At 34.9% G+C, this 20,721-nt stretch overlaps 1 long non-coding RNA gene and 1 pseudogene across 4 annotated transcripts; both read right to left on the reverse strand.

Annotated features, from left to right (window-relative positions):
* Window positions 1–248: 248 nt before the first annotated feature.
* LOC137837378 (uncharacterized) lies at window positions 249–19,373 on the reverse strand. Of its 3 annotated transcripts, none has more exons than XR_016520580.1 (3): window positions 19,181–19,373; window positions 1,789–1,992; window positions 249–527 (listed from the first exon to the last, which is right to left on the reverse strand). It is a non-coding gene; the product is annotated as an uncharacterized LOC137837378 (long non-coding RNA). The 3 variants fall into 3 exon arrangements; XR_016520579.1 differs by adding an exon at window positions 2,684–2,800 and having other exon boundaries at window positions 249–1,992; XR_016520578.1 differs by having other exon boundaries at window positions 249–1,992.
* On the reverse strand, window positions 12,095–19,171 carry LOC150027985 (uncharacterized; annotated as a pseudogene). The gene has a single exon (XR_016520577.1). The product of XR_016520577.1 is annotated as an uncharacterized LOC150027985 (transcript).
* Window positions 19,374–20,721: the final 1,348 nt, after the last annotated feature.

Below are 20,721 nucleotides of genomic sequence, written 5' to 3' on the forward strand. Positions count from 1 at the left end.
GTATCCACAAACTTTAGAAGCAGAATACAAAACAAGTAGGACAATTTGCAAGTCGCAATCAAAATAATAAACCAAAGTACTACAAAAGATTAAATTGAACACTTCAGCATCATAAATCAACGTCAACTATATTAGCTACTAGGTACAAGGTATTGCAACTTGTCCTTTTTGGCAGTTTTCACGTTTTATCTTCCCAAAACCTTTTTATCCTGTTGAACTAACACCACAGTAAACAACTTACACCATTCTTTTTGTATAATGATATTTATTTATTATATGATCACATCCTTTCACTCGATACCACAAAGGTCTTGTCATCCCTAGTGTATCAAATTGTTCATTTCAAATGTCATGTCATATCATATCTCTTCACTAACCTGTACTTGTTATATTTTGTAACACAATATCTTTAACTACTTATAAAATCAATAGAAATTACTACTTGGGTGTGTGGAAAACAATGGGTTAATAATTGTGGTAGTGGTACTAAAGAATCACTTGTCTAGTTTTTTACCTCACTGTAGAACCTGCACAAAAAAGAAAACGTTTTCTTTGATTTAAAAGCTCTAAGTTTATGCACAAAACTTGTGATCAATATCAGCTGCATATGAAAAAATGTATTTTGTTTTGAACATAGACAAAAGAGGGCGGGTAGAATATTGATCCTCCTATAACTCAACATTTGGTTTGGATAAATAAACAAAATGCAACCATTAATCATAATGAAAAAGAGAAAAGAAAAAAAAACTACCTTGACAACTTTAGCACTCTCAATTGTACAGTATACTCGTGGCCTTGTCTGAGTATAATAGTAAGTTGATACCTTGATGGGGCCAACTGAATTTAGATTAAGCTAGTTGACATTTCAGCAAAATTGTGAATGCAAGTGTTGTGTGAATAGCATTATTTCTTGAAAGAATAACTACTGACAAATGGAAAACTTCTTAGAAAAAGGATCATGTATAAAATAGTTTCTGCATTTGGCCAATTCAAAGTGATTTTTTGACTGACATTTTTAAAGCTAGACTCCACCAAGTAGATTTTTGTCAAACCAACTAAATCCACGGATCCAATGCAAAAACTGATTAAGCATCATATTTACCAAGACCTGGCTCCATGCAACTAATTTAATATTTATAACAATGATGTCCAGAGAAGTAAAATGAAGGGGTAAAAACCAAACCTATTAGATAAACATCTAGAGTTTGAGAAGCAGTGCAGTAAATTTCAAATATTAAATTCTTACAGGTCTCAAATGGAAAAGTTCCTTGGATACCACACAAGATAGATTTTTTGAACACTAAGACATTTAATTAATTAGTCTTTCTACTTTAGTCCACACTTGTGCTTCAAAAGCATTATTGATTTGCCATCACAAATTAATACCAATACATTTAGTGTACACTGGGACACAGTAGACAGTGATATTAGAAAAAGACTTGGAAGAATGGTCTATCTCTTAACGTTGAACTCAATAAGAAATTTTTTAATTGATTCAAGTATGATATCGACATCACTTTTGACTTAGGCAATAGGATCTTAACAGAAAGCGAAGTCGTCATAAAATGCACTCGATAATATTCCGCCATTGGCTTGCAATGGACAAATGAACCATTACGTGGAACTTCTTTTATCATTATCAAAACTTCAACACTTTAGAACTCATTCCATTTCTTCAGTTTTAAGAAAAAGATCCAACCACGAGAAGTAAAACAAAGCAACAAAAGATTCAAATGAAGGAAAAGAAAACAAGCTAACAAGGAAAATAGTAGCAGGGTTGAAATGTACCTTTCATGGGGTCCAAAGAAGTCTGCAATTCAATGTATATAACTCTCCACATTTGACTTATGGACAAAAGCAATAGTCTTCCACTCATGATCCATTATTCTTGTACGCCAAAAAATGTTTAGTCTTGCATTTTTGGCCCACGCCAGTTTTGTCTAGAGCATCCACATCCACCAAACTAGTGTGATGACCAAATTTCAAGCATGACTTTGCAGGCAATCACATATTCTAATTAGAGTTTAATTAAAAGAAGAGGAACATACACTTATATAACGAAATAAATAATACAGAAATAGAAAGTGACTAAACGGAAGTAGCGGAAATGACCATGTCAAATGAAGCTCTAATAATAGTGAAAATGATTACTGCAAGCCATATGACCCATGTCATCCTAAACAAGTATTTTTCAAAGACCAGTGACACAAGATCCAAAGGTAAAAAAGAAGCCTTATGGAGAATGGTGGGTTAATTACTAGAATTTGATACAATGACTACATGTGAAATAATTGGACTAAAAGATGTGCAAGAGAGGATCTTCATCAACCATGTTACAAGAATTACATATGATGTTGACAACTAACAACCAGTGCCAACCCAGAGAAGAAAAAAAAAGTTTATGCTTTAATACTATTCCTAGGTAAGACATTTTGAAGTATGTGTTTCCCATAATTTCTGCTTTTACTGTAATAAAAACTCAATTTAAATAACATGATCATCACAAGGTTAAGAGAAGTGTCAAAGGTGATTCAATGATATTATCAATAGCAAGTTTTTTCTAAATAATTTACAATTTTTTTAGACAATTCCATGAGAAAGATATAGTAAAGTTTTAATAAAGCCACAAAGCGTGTAATCCGCTTTATATATCAATATAGATAATCTGAACAATACAAAATACCTTAGCAGCAGTCTCAATAATGCAAAGCCAGTTAAAATGTGAGAAGTAGTAGTCTCAACAATGCAAAACCAATCAAAATGTCAGAAGTATAAAGTGCAGATCCTAGGAATCCTTTACCTGCAACCATCAATACTGAATGTGACTTTTAATCTCCAGAGATACTTATAACTGACTAACCAAGTCAGTTAGGTAACTGATAACACCCTACTATAGTTACTGCAAGAGTTTGATTTGATACAAAGGAGACACACACTCACCTCTTCTCATACTCATTCTATACAAGGGTCAAGAATTCATTCAGAACAAAACAAATTTGTGAGCATATCTTTCTCTCTTTTTCAACACAATGAAAATAGATTACAAAGAAAAAGTAATTGAAACAAGGTCTGATTAATAAGAATCATAAAACAGTGTGAAATAACAAAAAAGTTAAAGCAAAAATTATTCTAGTTCTCTGATAGACACATTTGTTTTTAAATTTAGTCCTTCACAAGTCTAGTTTTAGCAATTAAATTCTATAAAGTTTTGATTTAGTTCTAGCATACTTTTATTATGGTGTATGAAAAATGGCACAGAAGAACTAAAGCATCAAAGGATTCACTTGATAAACCACCAGCACATGATAAGCTAAGGAACTATTATTTTACTTTAGATTGAAATATATCATATTAAAAGAAAAGAAAAGAAGAATAGGATAGTTGAGTGAGCTCTCTAAATTACAATTATTTAAGTAACTGTTTAAGTCATTTCACAAGTAACCGAGACCATAGCTCTATATTCTACTTCTGCACTAGATCTCACCACAACACTTTGTTTCTTGCTCTTCCAAGAGATCAAGTTATCACCAATGGAGATACAATAGTTGATCTTCTATCAGATGAAGATCTACCTAATTAGCATCTTAATAACAAACGACTTTAGTATGGTTCTTTTGACCATACAACAAACCTTTTCTAGGAGAGTCTTTAATGTACTTCAGTTACAAATGACAACATTCCAATGGTCTTCACATGGAGAATTAAGAAATTGACTCACCACACTGACTGCAAAGGAAATATCAAGACGAGTAACTGTGAAATAGTTCAATTTTCCAATTAATCTTTTGTACTTCTCAGGATCTGAAAGAGGCTCCCCCTGATTGGGTAGAAGTTTGACATTGTGATCCATGGGAGTATCAATAGATTTCAAATTCATCAACCCAATTTACTCCAAAATATCCAATGCATATTTTCTTAGAGAGATAACAATACCAGTATTGGATTGTGCTACCTCAATCCCCAAGAAATATCTGAGTTTGCCAAGATCATTGGTCTGAAAGTGTTGACAAAGGTATTGTTTTACTTGTGAGATGCCATGATGATCACTTCTTTAAAGAACAATGTCATCAACATATACTACAAGATAGATACACCCATCACTTGAGTGACGATAAAAAACTAAATCTCCTTCACTGCAAGTCATACCAAATTGTTGAACAACATTGCTAAATTTTCCAAACCAAGCCCTAGGAGACTGCTTGAGGCAATATAAGGATTTGCAAAGACGACATACCAATCCAGAAGACTCCCCTGATAAAAAAACCGGAAGGTTGCTCCATATAAATTTCTTCATGCAAATCCCCATTAAGAAAGGCATTCTGAACATCCAGTTGATAAAGAGGTCATCGTTTAAGAGCAACCATGGCTATGAATAAGCGAACATAAGCCATCTTTGCCACTGGAGAAAAAGTATCACTAGTCTAAACCAAAAATTTCAAGACGAGCTTTGAGACGATCAATAGTACCATCAAGACCAACTTTGATAGCAAAAATCCACCTGCAACCAACAACAAATTTCCTAGAAGGTAAAGGAACAAGTTTCGAAGTTCCATTATTCGTAAGCATGTTCATTTCATCAAGCATGGCCTGACGCTAAGAAGAAATAGACGAAAGGCAAGTATAAAAAGATTGAGATAGTCCATGGTAACTCAAAGCAGTATAATGTGGGTAGAACGTATATCTTTACGGATGGCAATAGGAAGATCAGGTTCAACTATCGGAGCCAGAGGGGGTGGAGGTGTTGGCACTAGTAGAGAGTCAACTAATGAACGATGGGACGTCTGACGACGACTATTCACCTAAAGAGTTGGTGGAGGTGGTGAATCTTTAGGTGCATTAGGAACAAGGGGAATATTAACTTTGATTAGATGAAAACACATACGGACAAGGACAACACTTAAAGTAAAGGGAAGACTCACTGAAGATAACATCAACTGAAATAAAATAACGGTTAACAGAAGGTGAGAAACATTTATATCCCTTTTGTAATCTAGTGAACCCTAGAAAGAAACATTTGTGTGACCTAGGAGATAATTTATCAAGATCAGAACTAAAATGATGAACAAAGCATATGGACCTAAAAACTTTGGGAGGTAAGGGCTGGAGAGGGTCATGTGGAAATAAAATAGAATGAGGAATTTTATCCTCTAAAACAAAAGATGGCATGCGATTAATGAGATAACATGCACTAAGAACAACATCCCCCCAAAAACGCTGAGGAACATCACCATGGATTAAAATAATACGAGTTGTTTCAGTTACCCTATTTTGTTGAGTTGTATAAGCACATAAAGTTTGATGAAGAATACCATGAAAAGCAATAAAAATTTAAAAAAAATGAGAAAGATACTAACGTCCGTTATCATTGCACAAAATTCGAATGGAAATTCCAAATTGATTTTTAATTTTATTGTAAAAGATTTGAAATATCGAAAACAACTCAGAATGATTTTTCATTAAAAGCACTCAAGTACATCTTGAATAATCATTAATAAAAGTAACAAAATACTAAAATCTTAAATTAGACTTCATACGACTTGATCCCCAAATGTCAGAGTGAACTAAGGCAAAAGGAGATGAAACATGTTGTGAGACACTACTAGGAAAAGAACTACGACTAATATGATATGTGGCATCCGAATCTAGAACCCAAGGACCAAGGAAATTAGAATGGGTAAGGCCAATAAAAGATGTACCTGAATGTGCAACAAAAGCAGTAGAACCAATGTTCTGGCGATCTTTTAGGGTTTAGGATTTAAGATTTAAGGTTTTTAGGATTTAGGGTTTAGGGTTTACTCAGATATTCTGTCATTGTACCATCAAGATGTTTGGGAGCAACAACTATGAGGAGATTTTGACACACCATAAAGACGTGGGAAAAATTGAAAAAAAAAGATTTTTTTTTCAATGATTCAATTTTCAATCGATTTGTAAATAACAAACGGATTACGAGTCATTTGTGTCGATCTCACTAAATTCGATAACAATATACATATCAATATATGCAAAAATATGTTTTTTTCATTTACAACGTATCATTGGTGTATAATAATTTTGCCTGTTCTCAAACTTCTGCACATGTCTCAGGTTCGAAAAAATTGTTTAAAAGATGAGTGGATGGTAAATTTTATAACAATGCTTGATTGAGCATCAATTTTCAACCAACAGGAGACCTCATCTTCAACAACACTGGATGGGTAAGATGATCAACATAACGATTTAAAGAAATAGGTGAAATATATTTATGACATAATTTACAAATGTGATTACAGTCTCTATTTATAGATTATTTACAACCTAATTAAGTAAAGAAATAATAGGTAATGAAAGCCATAAATAATGGGTAATTAAAGTTGTACAAATCAAATCAAATCACTAACAAATATGTCCTAATAAATAGAGAATGGAATCTGCACTTAATTACGAAATCATTCTTCTGATTATGCAACACTCCCCCTCAAACTGGTGAATGTTTATCTATCATTCCCAGCTTGCAAGTAAGATCTTCAACCTGTTTTGTGGGAAGTCCCTTAGTAAATATATCTACCAATTGGAGTCTTGAAGGGATGTACTCAGTGGCTATAAGACCATTATCCAACTTCTCCTTAATAAAGTGTCGGTCTATCTCTACGTGCTTTGTTCGATCATGTTGAACTAGATTGTGTGCAATACTGATAACGGACTTATTATCACACGCCAAACTCATAGAAGCTTCATATTTTATTTTGAGGTCATCAAGTATGATCTTCATCCACAATAGTTCACACACCCCTTGAGCCATGACTCTAAATTCTGCCTCTGCACTTGATCTTGCAACTACATTTTGCTTCTTGCTCCTCCATGTCACCAGATTTCCACCCAAGAAAATGCAGTAGCCTGTAGTGGATCTCCTATCAACGATCAATCCTGCATAGTCAGCATTAGTATATACTTTCATGGATAACTTTTCCCCCTTTTTGAATAGCAATCCTTTTTCTGGAGAGGCTTTTAAGTACTAAATAATTCTATTTATTGTCTGCAAGTGTCTTTCTCTTGGATCATGCATAAATTGGCTAATCACACTAACTGCATAGGCTATGTCTGGCCTAGTGTGTGATAGATAAAGGAGTTTTCCCACAAGTCTTTGATATTGTGTCTTCTCCACTTTTGGGATTTCCTCATCATTCCCAATAGTTGAAAGAAATAGATGAAATATATTTCTGAGATGATTTACAAATGTGATTACAGTCTCAATTTATAAACTGTTTACAACCTAATTAAGGAAAAAAATAATAGATAATGAAAGCAAGAAATAATGGTTGTATAAATCAAATCAAATCACTAACAAATCTATCCTAATAAGTAGAGAATGAAATCTGCACTTAATTACAGAACATTTCTCCTGATAATGCAACACTCCCCCCTCAAGTTGGTGAATGTGTATCTATCATTCCCAACTTGCAAGTAAGATCTTTGAATTGTTTTGTAGGAAGTCCCTTAGTAAACATATCTACCAATTGGAGTGTTGAAGGGATGTACTCGATGGCTATAAGACCATTATTCAGCTTCTCCTTAATGAAATGTCGGTCTATCTCTACGTGCTTTATTCGGTCATGTTGAATTGGATTGTGTGCAATACTGATGGCAGACTTACTATCACACACAAACCCATAGGAGCTTCATATTTTATTTTGAGATCATCGAGGATGATCTTCATCCATAATAGTTCACACACACCTTCAGCCATGGCTCTAAATTCTTCTTCTACACTTTATCTTGCAACTACATTTTGTTTTTTGCTCCTCCATGTCACCAAATTTCCACCCAGGAACATGCAATAGCCTGTGGTGGATCTCCTATCAACAATTGATCGTGCATAGTTAGCATCAGTATATATTTTCATATAGCAATTTTTTCCCTGAAGAGGCTTTTAAGTACTGAATAATTCTATTTACTGCTTGCAAGTATTTTTCTCTTGGATCATTTATGAATTGGCTCCCCACACTAACTGCATGAGTTATGTCTGGCCTAGTGTGTGATAGATAAATGAGTTTTCCCACAAGTCTTTGATATTGTGTCTTCTCCACCTTTGGATTTTCGTCATCATTCTCAATCCTATGATTATGCTCTATTGGCACTTCTGTGGTCTTGCAACCCACCTTAGCAGTCTCTTTGAGGAGATCAAGGATGTATTTTCTTTGAGAAATAAAGATGCTCGGTCTATAGTAAGCAACCTCTATCCTAAGTGTTGCATAATCAGGAGAATTATGCTATAATTAAGTGTAGATTCCATTCTATATTTATTAGGACAAATTTGTTAGTGATTTTATTTTATTTGATTTGTACAGCTTTAAACACCCATTATTTTTTGCTTTCATTACCTATTATTTCTTTCCTTAATTAGGTTGTAAAACAGTTTATAAATAGAGACTATAATCACATTTGTAATACACATCAAAAATACATTCCATCTATTTCTTTCAACTTGGTGTCTAAGAGACTCTGTTTCTGCAATCTTTTGGCAGCCTTCATTGCTACAAATACTTTTCCGAACAACCTTCATTGTTGTAACTTTTCTTCTCCTCCGTTGATCACTACCATCGTCGACCGCCGACCATCGCCGACCGCCGACCATCGCCGACCGCCGTTGACCGCTGCTGCCAGAAAATTTTACCAGCATTTTTTTTCCCAAACAAAATCACCACCAGTTTTTCCTTGCAAAGCCCAATTGGTTTTGTCTTATTTCTGTCAACTCTTACCAATGTCGACTAACAATACAAGCTCTCTTAGCTCCAATGATTTGCCGATGTTGCAAAGCAGCTATCGTCTCGATGGAAACAACTACCTGCAATGGGCCTAGTTGGTTCATGCTACTCTCAAAGGAAGGAAGAAATTGAATCACCTAGAAGGGAACCCTTAAGCCAAAACCGATTCTAAATATGAAGACTGGGATGATGAAAACTCTTTTATCATGACCTGGTTATGGAATTCTGACACCAGAGATTAGCCGAAATTGTATGTTCTTCTCCACTGCTAATGAGATTTGGGAAAACCTTTGTCAAACATACTCTATGAAAAAAATACTACAACATGGTACGAGATAGAAAACAAGATCTTTCATACCAGTCAAGGGAGCCTTTCAGTAACAAACTACTATGGTATGTTGAATGGTTTATGGATCGAATTAGATCAATATCAAAATTTGAGAAATAAAGATGCCCTGTCTCGAGTAAGCAACCTCCATCCCAAGGAAGTACTTCAGCTTCTCAAGATCCTTCATCTCAAATTGAGCAGCCAGTCTCTCCTTCAAAGTTTGTTTTTCAATCTCATCATCACCTATAATAATCATATCATCTATATAGAGCAAAAGTAAAGTGAGTTTACCATTTTGAGAATGTTTTATAAACAGAGTATGGTCACCTTGGCTTTGTCGGTACCCCAAAGATACCATAGCTTGAGTAAACCTTCCAAACCAAGCACGAGCTGATTGTTTAAAACCATATAGGGTCTTCTTAACTCTGCACACCTTATTCCCTTCATTAATAGCACCATAACCAGGTGGAATCTCCATGTATACTTCTTCCTCCAAGCTTCCATGCAAGAAGGCATTTTTAACATCAAATTGATGCATCGCCCAACCAAAGTGTGCTGCCAAGGAGAGAATAATCCTGACTGTATTCATTTTTGCCACTAGAGCAAAAGTCTCCTCATAATCAATCTTTTAGGTTTGAGTATACCCTTTTGCAACCAACCTTGCTTTATACCGATCCAGTGTGTCATTAGACTTATACTTAACTGTGTATATCCACTGACAACCCACTGCCTTCTTAACTTTTGGTCTCTCTACAATCTCCCAATTCTCATTTCTTTCTAATGCGCTCATTTTTTCATTCATGGCTCGAACCCAGTTTTCATCTTTTAAGGCTTCTTGTATTGATGTAGGGATTCTGAAAGAATCAATAGCTGAAAGAAAACTTCGGTGCGGCATAGAAAGTCTTTATGTGGACACAAATTGGGATATAGGATATTTGGCACAAGATCTTTGTTCTTTTCTCAAGGCAATAGGTAAATCATTTAGGTTAGGTTCAAAAGAAGTATTTAAGATGTCCTCAAGAGTCACATGGGTATGAGTTCTTACCTCCGATTCAGACAATTGAAGTTGTTGTTCGTCTAGGACGGGTTCTTATTGCCTTCGCTGATATTGTTTTCCAAAATATTTGTCCTCATTATTCTTCTCTGATAATGATATTGGTGCAGGGTCTTTGTCATCCTCCTTAAGAATGAAATCCTGCAACAAAGGAAAAGGTGACAACTCAAGAACCTCAGCTTCTCGAATACTCTTTCCCCTTAAAGCTAAGAACTAGGAAAGAAAGACTCTGTTTCATGAAAGTGACATCTTTGGAAACATAGACTTTACGACTTTGAGGGTGATAACATTTGTAACCCTTTTTGTTGGGGGCATAACCGATGAAGACACATTTGATGGCGTGAGGATCTAACTTACCCCGATAAGGATTATGAACATGGACAAAAGCAGGACAACCAAAGACACGAGTTTGAAGAGTAGTCAACATGGGAATTGAAGGATAGAATGTGGTCATAAGCTGAATAGAAGTAACACCCTTTAGAACCCGAGAGGGAAACCTATTAATCAAATAAAAGGCAGTCAGGACTACTTCCCCCAGTAAGATTTAGGAACAGACATTTGAAAAAGTAAAGCTCTAGTAACCTTAAGGAGATGACGATTTTTCCTTTCAGCAACCCCATTTTGTTGAGGAGTGTCCAGACAAGTTAATTCATGAACAACTCCATTTTCCTGAAGGAACTTGGAAAAGTTTTGGTTCACATATTCTCTTCCATTATCATAACGCAATCTCTTAATTGGATTTTGAAATTGTGTTTGAATCATTCTGTAAAAGTTTACAAACAAGTGAAAAACTTCAGACTTATCTTTCATGAGGAATATCCAAGTAACCCGAGTACAATCATCAATAAATGAAACAAACCATTTTGCACCCGAGATATTGGGAATAGGTGAAGGTCCCCATACTTATAAATGAATAAGATCAAAAGGTTTAGAACTTTTATTACCATTGGGAAGAAAAGTTGTCCGATGGTGTTTAGCAAACTGACAAACATCACAATGAAAAGACTCAACAGACACTTTTGTAAATAAAACAGGAAATAAGGACTTTAGGGTACTAAATGGAGGATGACCAAGACGTCTGTGTTGAAGTCATATCTAAGAGGATGACCAAGATTCAAGGCCTTGCTCAAGATTAGAAGTGTGTGCCTATAGTCTAGCACACTTTTTATTTTCCTCATGTTGTAAATAATATAACCCGCACTGTTTTTTAGCAATTCCAATAGTCTTACCCATGGCAAGATCCTGAAAAACACAATGGAAATGAAAACATACCACTACACAATTTAAATCTTGGGTAACCTTTTGAATAGACAAGAGGTTATTGGATAGTTTAGGAACATGAAGCACATTTTTTAAAGGAAAGGAAGGTTGAAGGTAGATGTTACCACGACCAATAATGGGGTATTGGAACCATTAGCAATAGTAATGTACTGATTACTAGATAAAGCAGTGTAGGATGAAAAATAAGAGCAATGAGGTGTCATATGATCAGTAGCACCAGAGTCTATAATCCAGATATTTTCAATACTAGAAGCATTACAGGATAAGAAACTAATACACTTACCACTCATAGTTAAGGAACCATAGCTAGATGTCTTACTAAGGCAGTCCATGAGAGCTCAAAACCAACTGAGCTTTGCAGATTGGAAAAATTTGGTCCTGTCCCCAAAAAAAAGTTCGCGAAAATTTTTTCTGGTGGCGGTTTTCGGCGATCAATGGTCTGCAGGGTCGACGTTGGCGGTCAATGGCGGTGGCAGTGACGATCAATGGTGCAAGGTGGTGGTTAATGGAGAAAAGAGAAGGAAAAAAAGAAACAACAGTTGCAGCAATTAAGGTTGTCCAGAAAAATAATTGCAACAATGAAGACTGCCCAGAAAAATAATTACAACAATGAAGGCTGCTAATAAAAAAAAGATTGCAGAAGTAGAGTCTTCCAGATCAGGAGCTCTGATACCAATTTGAAAGAAATAGGTGAAATATATTTCTGACATAATTTACAAATGTGATTACAGTCTCTATTTATAGACGGTTTACAACCTAATTAAGGAAAGAAATAATAGGTAATGAAAGCTAGAATTAATGGGTGATTAAAGTTGTACAAATTAAATCAAATCAAATCACTAACAAATTTGTCCTAATAAATAGAGAATGGAATGTGCACTTAATTACGGAATCATTCTCCTGATTATGCAACAATAACCTTGACTCTTAATATCTGAGGCCCAAGTATCATAATTGGTTACATCCAATTTGTCAATGGAGAGATGAACATTGACATAATTAGTATATATAGACGGATCAGGCATAGTGGCAGCGGAAGAAGCTATACATGACAAGGACAAGTCCAGTCACCGACCAATTGGCGGCAACAACGACGACGACTCCGGCGAGACTCCAGTGGCAGCTTTGGCAAACTCTGACGGTGACTCTGGTGGCAGCTCTGATGGTGACTTCGGTGGCAGCTCCAATGAAGACTCCGGCGTCAAGGAGGCGGTGGGACGACGGCTGGAAAATACCAATGAACAGTGGGTTCACCAAAAAAAATTGAATCTTTAACCTATGCTCTAGATACCATATTAAAATAAAATATAAGAATAATATAAATACCTTGTGTATATAGAACACATAGGCTTATGTTTATATAATAAAAAAAAACATATGGACTAAACCCATTACATAAATAGAAATATCTAACAATATCTATAATATCTAATAATATCTAACCAAAATTCCTCCTTGATAAGAGAAAATTTTGGCCTCATGATATTTATTGTTATGAGCTGCATCGGTAAACACCTAAAAACATTGAGACAATGCCACTTGGAGCCCCCATCAAATTCCATGAAAGTATTGGCATCATAAACATTCTAAGTAGAAATATCAATCACTTCGGCTACTGCTGACGAGATCTTGCACACTGCTTTTACACCTTTTTGGTTAGTAATGCATGTTAGCAAAGAATAACATGTATTACAAGCCAACACAACAAATTGAGAAAAATAGAAGTGTATATAAAAGAATTATCTCTTGTGAATAGCAGCGGATTCTTCAAAGTAATTTACATTAATAAATGCTGTCTTCTTTTATGGTTTACACTCACAAAGAAGTTATTCAACAACCACCAATAAGCACTTAAGCCTTTTCAGACTAGGTGGTGCCAGTGTATTAATAGCTAACTAGCATCTAACAAAAAACAAAGTTAACTAACTACCAACTGATGCAGTTGTTCAATACTAGTGTAATACAGTGAAATAGATCAAACAATGTTGTCGTGAATTATATTCATACAACACAAACCATTGACCTCTAAATCCTTCTTAATGGTTTCACCTGTTGTATGTATCACTGTAGTCAAGAAAAAACCACAAACAAATTATTTAAGGATGTAACCAATGGGACTATTGCACGGGAATGGGTAGAATTAGCAAAATAAAACAATGCATAACATCAAATGGAAAATTGTGATACCAAAGCCAAACATTGGTAATGAGCTGTAGACATCTGTGACCTACACATGCAAAATCTAAAACATAAATGATCTCATTAAAAAGTGAACCAATCTGCAGAATGGAAATATAATTTTATTTTTTATTTTCAGTATCTAGCAAGATTTGAAAAGTATAAAATAAATCTAGTACGTATGGTTTTATTAGCAATAGAGTGTCTTGTTTAATAAAATAAAACATATTAATAAAAAAGAAAATAACTACCGAAAGGAAGATTTGAATGCTAAAGAACCACAATTTATTGAAAATGGTTTATATTAGAGCGATTATGTGGACAGGTGAAAAGACAAAAGGGACACAATATAAGGTCTAACTCAGAAAAGTGGCTGAACAATATTTGTTCATGTGCGACAATTATGTATTACTCTATTTTTACAAGTGTATTACTAATGTTAGTCTTGGTTAGTGGTCAGTAGAGCAGTCACTATGATAGCTGTATATGTATGCTCTATATAAGAGCTTCTTGTAACAGATTGCAACTACTTCCAATAATAACATATTCAGTTTACTCTCTTTTTTTCCTCAAAATTATGTTTCAATTCTATTAGAGCTAGACTATCTAAAAGACTCAAAATCTTCCTCCTTCCCCTTCCGCTACTGCCTATGTGAATATTTCTGAGAAGCTCAATGATTCGAACTGTTCTGCTATGGCAACAACATGTGGGATTGTGCATCAAATTACACTGATTGCAGCATTGTGTAGTTGAATCCTATTATTCCGCTTTGATTTCTCATCAAAGCTGATTACGATTCTGGAAAGTACTTATCCAGCCTTCATTCCTCTCAAGAATGGGATAAGATCCATGAATATTTTCAGACAAACAAGAACAGGAGTGAGGCAGCACGCATTGAGCTCCAATCGAAGGTTCTTGAAGATTGATCTGTCAGACTTTTTTCGCATCAAAGCCCTTGTTGATTGCCTGGCTTCTATTCACAATCCGTAGTTTGCTTCAAGAACAGATGGATGTTGTTCTAGAAGGACTACTACAAGAGTATTAAAATCAATTATTATCCAACACGTTTTCACAACTGTGATTGCAATCCAAGGTTTAAAATCATGAACTGTAGATCACCTGACACGGACATAATATCTTAATTGTGGCCACCACTGCCATTGCATTTTTGCATTTAACAGCCACAATCATGACAGAAACTGAGATTTAAAATCCCGCAAAGACATAAATCTCTATTTATTCTTAAACTATGACCATGCAAAGACAACTACACCCTCTACTCATTATGTACTGAAGTGGCCACTTACATAACCAAGATGACGAAAATCATTATACAAACCGAGCCTGTTCAATATATAACATCCAACTAAACTACATTTCAGCTGAGATAGTTAATGAGCAGTGACTATTTCAAAGGAGCCTATTCAAGTGATATATCGAGAGATGAGTAGCTGGGTTCAAAACAAAAATTAAAAGAAGGATTTAGAGTATGTGAAGTTATGAACCATAGGAATCCAAAGACCAAAACATTTTAACATCTTACTCATATTCTTCTTAAAACAAAACTTGAGAAATGCCTCCCAACACAAGATAAGCAAGGGGGAAAACAAAAAACAGACCTACTCAAGGTGAATTTCTGGAAGCTTACATGAACTAGATTAATCTAATATTCAGCGTCCAGTCATTCTGAGAGGCATCATATGTATTTTTTTAACCATTCTTTGCCAAGGAGAATATTTTCATCAGGAAAATGTCATGATCACTTAAGTCTTCTGGTTTTAAGATTAACCTTAATGCCAACAGGCACTTGAGACAAAGAAATAATCATTATCCGTGGACAAACCATCTTGTTAAATGTGCTACCAGGCATAGGCAGTGAAGAAATTCTTAAACATGCAAGCCATTTAGCAATAAGCCAGTATTGGATACTGAATCACCAAGACCATCAGAGTCCATCTTCAATAACCAGAGAAAAAGTACATAATAAAAAAACACAAGGCTAGTTGGATACGTTCTTAGTGTATTATTGAAATTCCGAAATGGATGCAAGAACAGGAAAAGGGTCACAACTCAGTATGAGTCATACCCTACACTCACTAACAGAATTCAGACAGAGACAAGAAGGACAGGTAGAGAAAGAATTCAGTACAGAAAGGTTACACACCGATTTCCCCCTTTTTTTCCATCTCCATGATCCTTAAATCATGTAATCTTCACGTAGTCACCCCACTTTCTATTAGGCACCTTCTCTCTCTCTCTCTCTCAGTCTTATGTGTGTCTCTTATTTTTTTATCCTGTGCCATGTGTCTCATGCCTCGAACCGACTCAGATTTTTTCCCTTTGCTGCTTGGTCCTTCAGTAACCTTTTTTTTTTATATTTGAGTCCCTTACAATTCCCCCTCCATTGACACTAACCTTGTCCTCAAGGTTGAAATTGGGATAATGCTTCTGTATCACTGCGACCTCCCTCTTCCTAAGTTGCTACCATTTCAAGCATGCCTTCCCACTAAAGCAATACCTGCGGTATCTGCTGTCTATTTTTTATCATAATTACCAATTTACCACAGTCCAACACTTTTATTGGCTGAAGTAATGGACCTTTTTCATTAGTCAATAGCGAAATTGGCATATAAGGTTGTGATGCATCTCCCTTAAATGATTTAAGGACTGATACATGGAACACAGGGTGGATCATTGCACAAGTAGGTAGTTTGAGTTTTATAAGTCATCATCATTATTCTCTTCTTATCGACTTGTATCTTCATATGTAGTTGAGCTCTTTCTAGATTTTTCTTCAACTAATCCAATGGAACATTTCTCTATTGCAATAGCTCCTTGATTGAAAGAGGATCTGAATCATTAACGTTGCTATTGTTGCAAGATTTGTAAGACTGTCTCTAAGTGTTGTAGATGTGTGTATCAACATGGACTGTAAACCAAGATATCATAAAGAAAAACAATAATGATTTTCACAACTGTTGTTGAAAGATCTTATTCATGAGGCTCTGATAGGTTGTTGAGGCATTAGTCAACCCAAAAGTCATGACTAGCCATTCGTAATGTTCTTGGTGTGTCCTAAAGGTTGTTTTCATCCTATATTCAGGCCTCATCAGAATTTGGTGATAGCCAGACCTCAAATCCAGCTTGGAGAAATATTGATCCCCATATAATTCATCTAGCAATTCATCCACAGTCGGCATTGGAAAAGCATCTTTTATTGATACCGCATCTAAAGGCTCTATAATCTGTGCAGAACCTCCAACTCCCATCTTTTTTTTTCTTAACCAAGACAACAGGAGAAGGAAATGAATTGTTGTTTGGTTGTATGAGGCCTTTTTTCAACATCTTTTGTATCATCTTTTCAATTTGATTCTTGTGGATGTGCGGGTATCTATACAGTCTTACTTTCACTGGGTCAACTCCATGAACCAAATTAATCGCATGATTTTGATCACTTTTTGGTGGCAACCCAGTAGGAGTATCAAAAACCTTTCTATACGTATGCAGTAATTGAGTCAACTTAGGTTCCACATCACTCGGAATTCCCTACAATTGGTCCTTGAGATTTTCAGTCGGTTGACATTGCAACAGGGAGGATTGTTCAGTGGAATTAGTGTTTTGCAACCTTCTCAAATGATGAAATTCAACTTGTATCATGTAATTAGATTTTTTTCCTTGTGATGTGACAAAATGGCCATCCACATAGAGCTTTAGGGTGCTGAAATCTGCCACATGTGGTCCCAACGTTGCCAACCAAGAAGCTCCAATACTAAATCTACTCCAGTTATAGGCAATAGGAAAGTTGATAAATACAAGACATGGTTTTGTATTTTCACCTGTATGTTTCTTACACACCCTTCCGCAGTCATTGTACTGCAATTCCCCACCAAAACTTTGAACTGAGGGGTCAGCTCAATTGGTAACTTCAGAAAATTAACAATTTGTGGTTGAATAAAATTGACTAATGAATACAATACACACCCTACATTTGTCCTTGAAATTTCAAGGTGCCCAAACCATTAGCTCTTTTTAAAGCATTGTAAGAGAGATAATGCTCTGTCTCCAATATTTCTACATAGGGAGGAGGGTCTGGATCTATTGTTTGCTTCTCGAATTCATGAACTTGCAGCAAAAACATGTGTTTATTTGGGCATCTATGGTTTGGGGTGAACTTCTCATCACTTGTGTAACATAAATTCTTTTCTCTTCTAATTTGCATATCTGTTGGAGTCATTCTCTTCACATTGCTAGCGTTCACCACTTGAGAAAGAGGTCTAATGTTTGGTGTATGGAGGAATGGGGAAGGTTGGTGTTTTTGTTTTGATGTGATGGTATATTTGAGTGGAACCTATTGGCTAAATATAGAAGGGTTTTTATTAGTATATTTTTCCTCATACAATCTAGCTAGGGCCACACCTTTTGGAATGAATTATGGGCCCTGAGCAATCACGTCCCTTTGGATTTCTGGTTTTTACCCACTCAAAAAAACAAACCAACAGTGCATCAGTTGACAAGCATGTAACTCGGTTTGATAAAGCTATGAATGAATGGTACAACTCACTCACCGATCCAGTTTGGGACAACTTGAACAAAGTAGAGAAAAATCAATGAAAGCACCAACGTAATAACCAGAGAAAAATCACCAAAAAAAACACAAGGCTAGTTGGATACATTCTCAGTGTATTATTCAAATTCCGAAATGGATACAAGGACAAGGAAAAGGGTCGCAACTGAGTATGAGTCATACCTTACACTCACTAATGGAATTCAGACGGAGACAAGAAAGACATATAGAAAGAGAATTCAGTACAGAAAGGTTACACCCTGATTTCCCTCTTTTTTCCCACCTCCATGATCCTTAAATCATGTAATCTTAACATAGTCACCTCACTTTCCGTTAAGCACCTTCTCTCTCTCAATCTTACGTGTGTCCCTTCTTTTTTGATCCTGTGCCATGTGTCACATGCCTCCAATTGACGCCGATTCTTCCCCTTTGTTGCTTGATCCTTAAATAACTTCTTTCTTTATATTTGAGTCCCTCACACCATCCTATCTAGGGCTTACTAGCAAAACCTCCTAACCAAGTGGATCCTATATCAACTACTATGACCAAATTATATTATATAAGCATATACACAATCACTTTAAAAGTTCCTTAAAATTCACTTACTAAGAGATCCCTTTTTAAATCTAGAGCCCGTCACCAAATCCCCCTATTAGCACCTTGAACTTCTTAAGACACCGTATTAGTGATTTTTGTCAATGTCATCTTTCTTAAAAGAAAAAACAAAACATTCATGTGTGTAAATAATTAGTATCTCGTAATGATTTCACAAACATCATCAGCAACAACAATAAAGGCGCCTTTTCTCTATTACTCTCACCACTCAAACACAATTCCTGTGTTCTCGTTCTCTAGCAAAGTCAGCAACTTTTGGGGCCAAAGACGCCACATTGTCAATCAACAAAAAAGAAAGCCAACCAAACCATTGAACAAACTCAGTCCAAAAAGGACAGACAACAAAAACAATCAAATTTACAACTTCACTACAAAATTTCACAAACCCATATTTTAAACAATAAAATAAAATTACCATGGCGGGCTTTCCAGCAACAAGTGAAGCACATTGTGCACCACCCCATCAATGAAAGGGGGTTTGAATGTGTAGAGCTCCAATGTCAATGTGCAGAGGAAAAGGGCAATAGAATTTTTCCCGCCAAAGCTTCACAGCGGATGAACTTGGGAAAACCCGAAACAGCATTTGCTTCGTTCTGCAGAATCTGATTCTATTTGCTATTCAATTTTATTGTTTCTTGGGTATTGGTAAAATTTAAAAGTATATAAAAAAATTATTTTATTATTTTGATTTATCTAGTATTAATTAAAATTAACCACATTGATGCTAAAAAAAGTAACTATATTTTAACAAAGAAAAAATAAGTGTTTAAGTTACCATATGTGAAATATTGTTAGTTTTGAACATTAGAATTCTATTACAATTTTTTCTTTATAGGATACTTCAGAAAATTTTAAAAATGTGTTTTTAAAATCATTGAATTTAATTTTTTAACGATGTCAGAAAAGAATAAGTAAACTAGGGTTATAGTACATTTTAATATCTAAAATATAAAAATAATTATATGAGTATAACTAATAAAACTAAATTGGTATGAGTACCATGTGAAGAAGTTAAGTTAAACTTTTAAAATAAAATAAAAAATGCATTCATTATTGTATTTTCTATCGAAATTGTTTTAGTTTTTATTGGTCAAAATAGTCAATGATTTGTATGCGAACAAATTTTTAATTTAACTTTTGAGGATTTAAAATGTTAGAAAAATATTTACTAAAACCAATTTTGATAAAAAAAAATAAAGGAACCAAAAGCAAATTTTCCTTTTATCGTTATGCATTAATTATAAATATTATTGTTAAGGAACAAGAAAATAGTTGATTTTGAAGTACAAGAACCAAGAGTGATTTTCTTCAATACTACTATCTATGTCAAATAAATTGATGAGGAGTTCTAACAATAAAATAAATATATTATGTGTTGAACAAGGTGTCTTGATTTCTCCAAATCTAAGTGGAATGCACGAAGATCCTTGTTGCTGGTTGTGTGTGTCTAGAAGTATTTCAATTTGTTAATTCACTCTTAATGATGATCCAAGGTTAATTAAAGCTTAAACATTTTGAAAAAGATGAGTTTTCTAATGAGTGTGAAAATTCAACCTGTTGAAATGTCGATTCAACCAAACACTTAGTGGTTTTTGAAAAGGATTTGAAAAAACTTGACTTTGTTGTCAAATCGATTCAACCGATTGATTCGTGATTTCAATCGACTGATTTTCTAAAAACCTTAACAAAATTCTATTAAGTTGTACAAATCTGATTTAAATGATTCAAACTGATTTTGGTTACTAAATTAAATGCTTTGACCAACTGATTGGAGTATAAAAAAGTTGTTTTACGCTCGTGGTCATGAATTCACATAAGAAAGTTCAATCAAAAGAGTTTTTCAAGATTTTAAAGTGCTTTGGATCATTCTCAAGTGTGGAATAGGATTGTCCTGTATTCTCTGTACTTTTAACCTTTGATGGTACACAGGTGTATTCCATTCCTTTCTTTCTTGAT

The sequence above is a fragment of the Phaseolus vulgaris genome, chromosome 4 (genome assembly GCF_051622355.1).
Source record: "Phaseolus vulgaris cultivar YP4 chromosome 4, ASM5162235v1, whole genome shotgun sequence".
Lineage (NCBI taxonomy): Eukaryota > Viridiplantae > Streptophyta > Magnoliopsida > Fabales > Fabaceae > Phaseolus > Phaseolus vulgaris.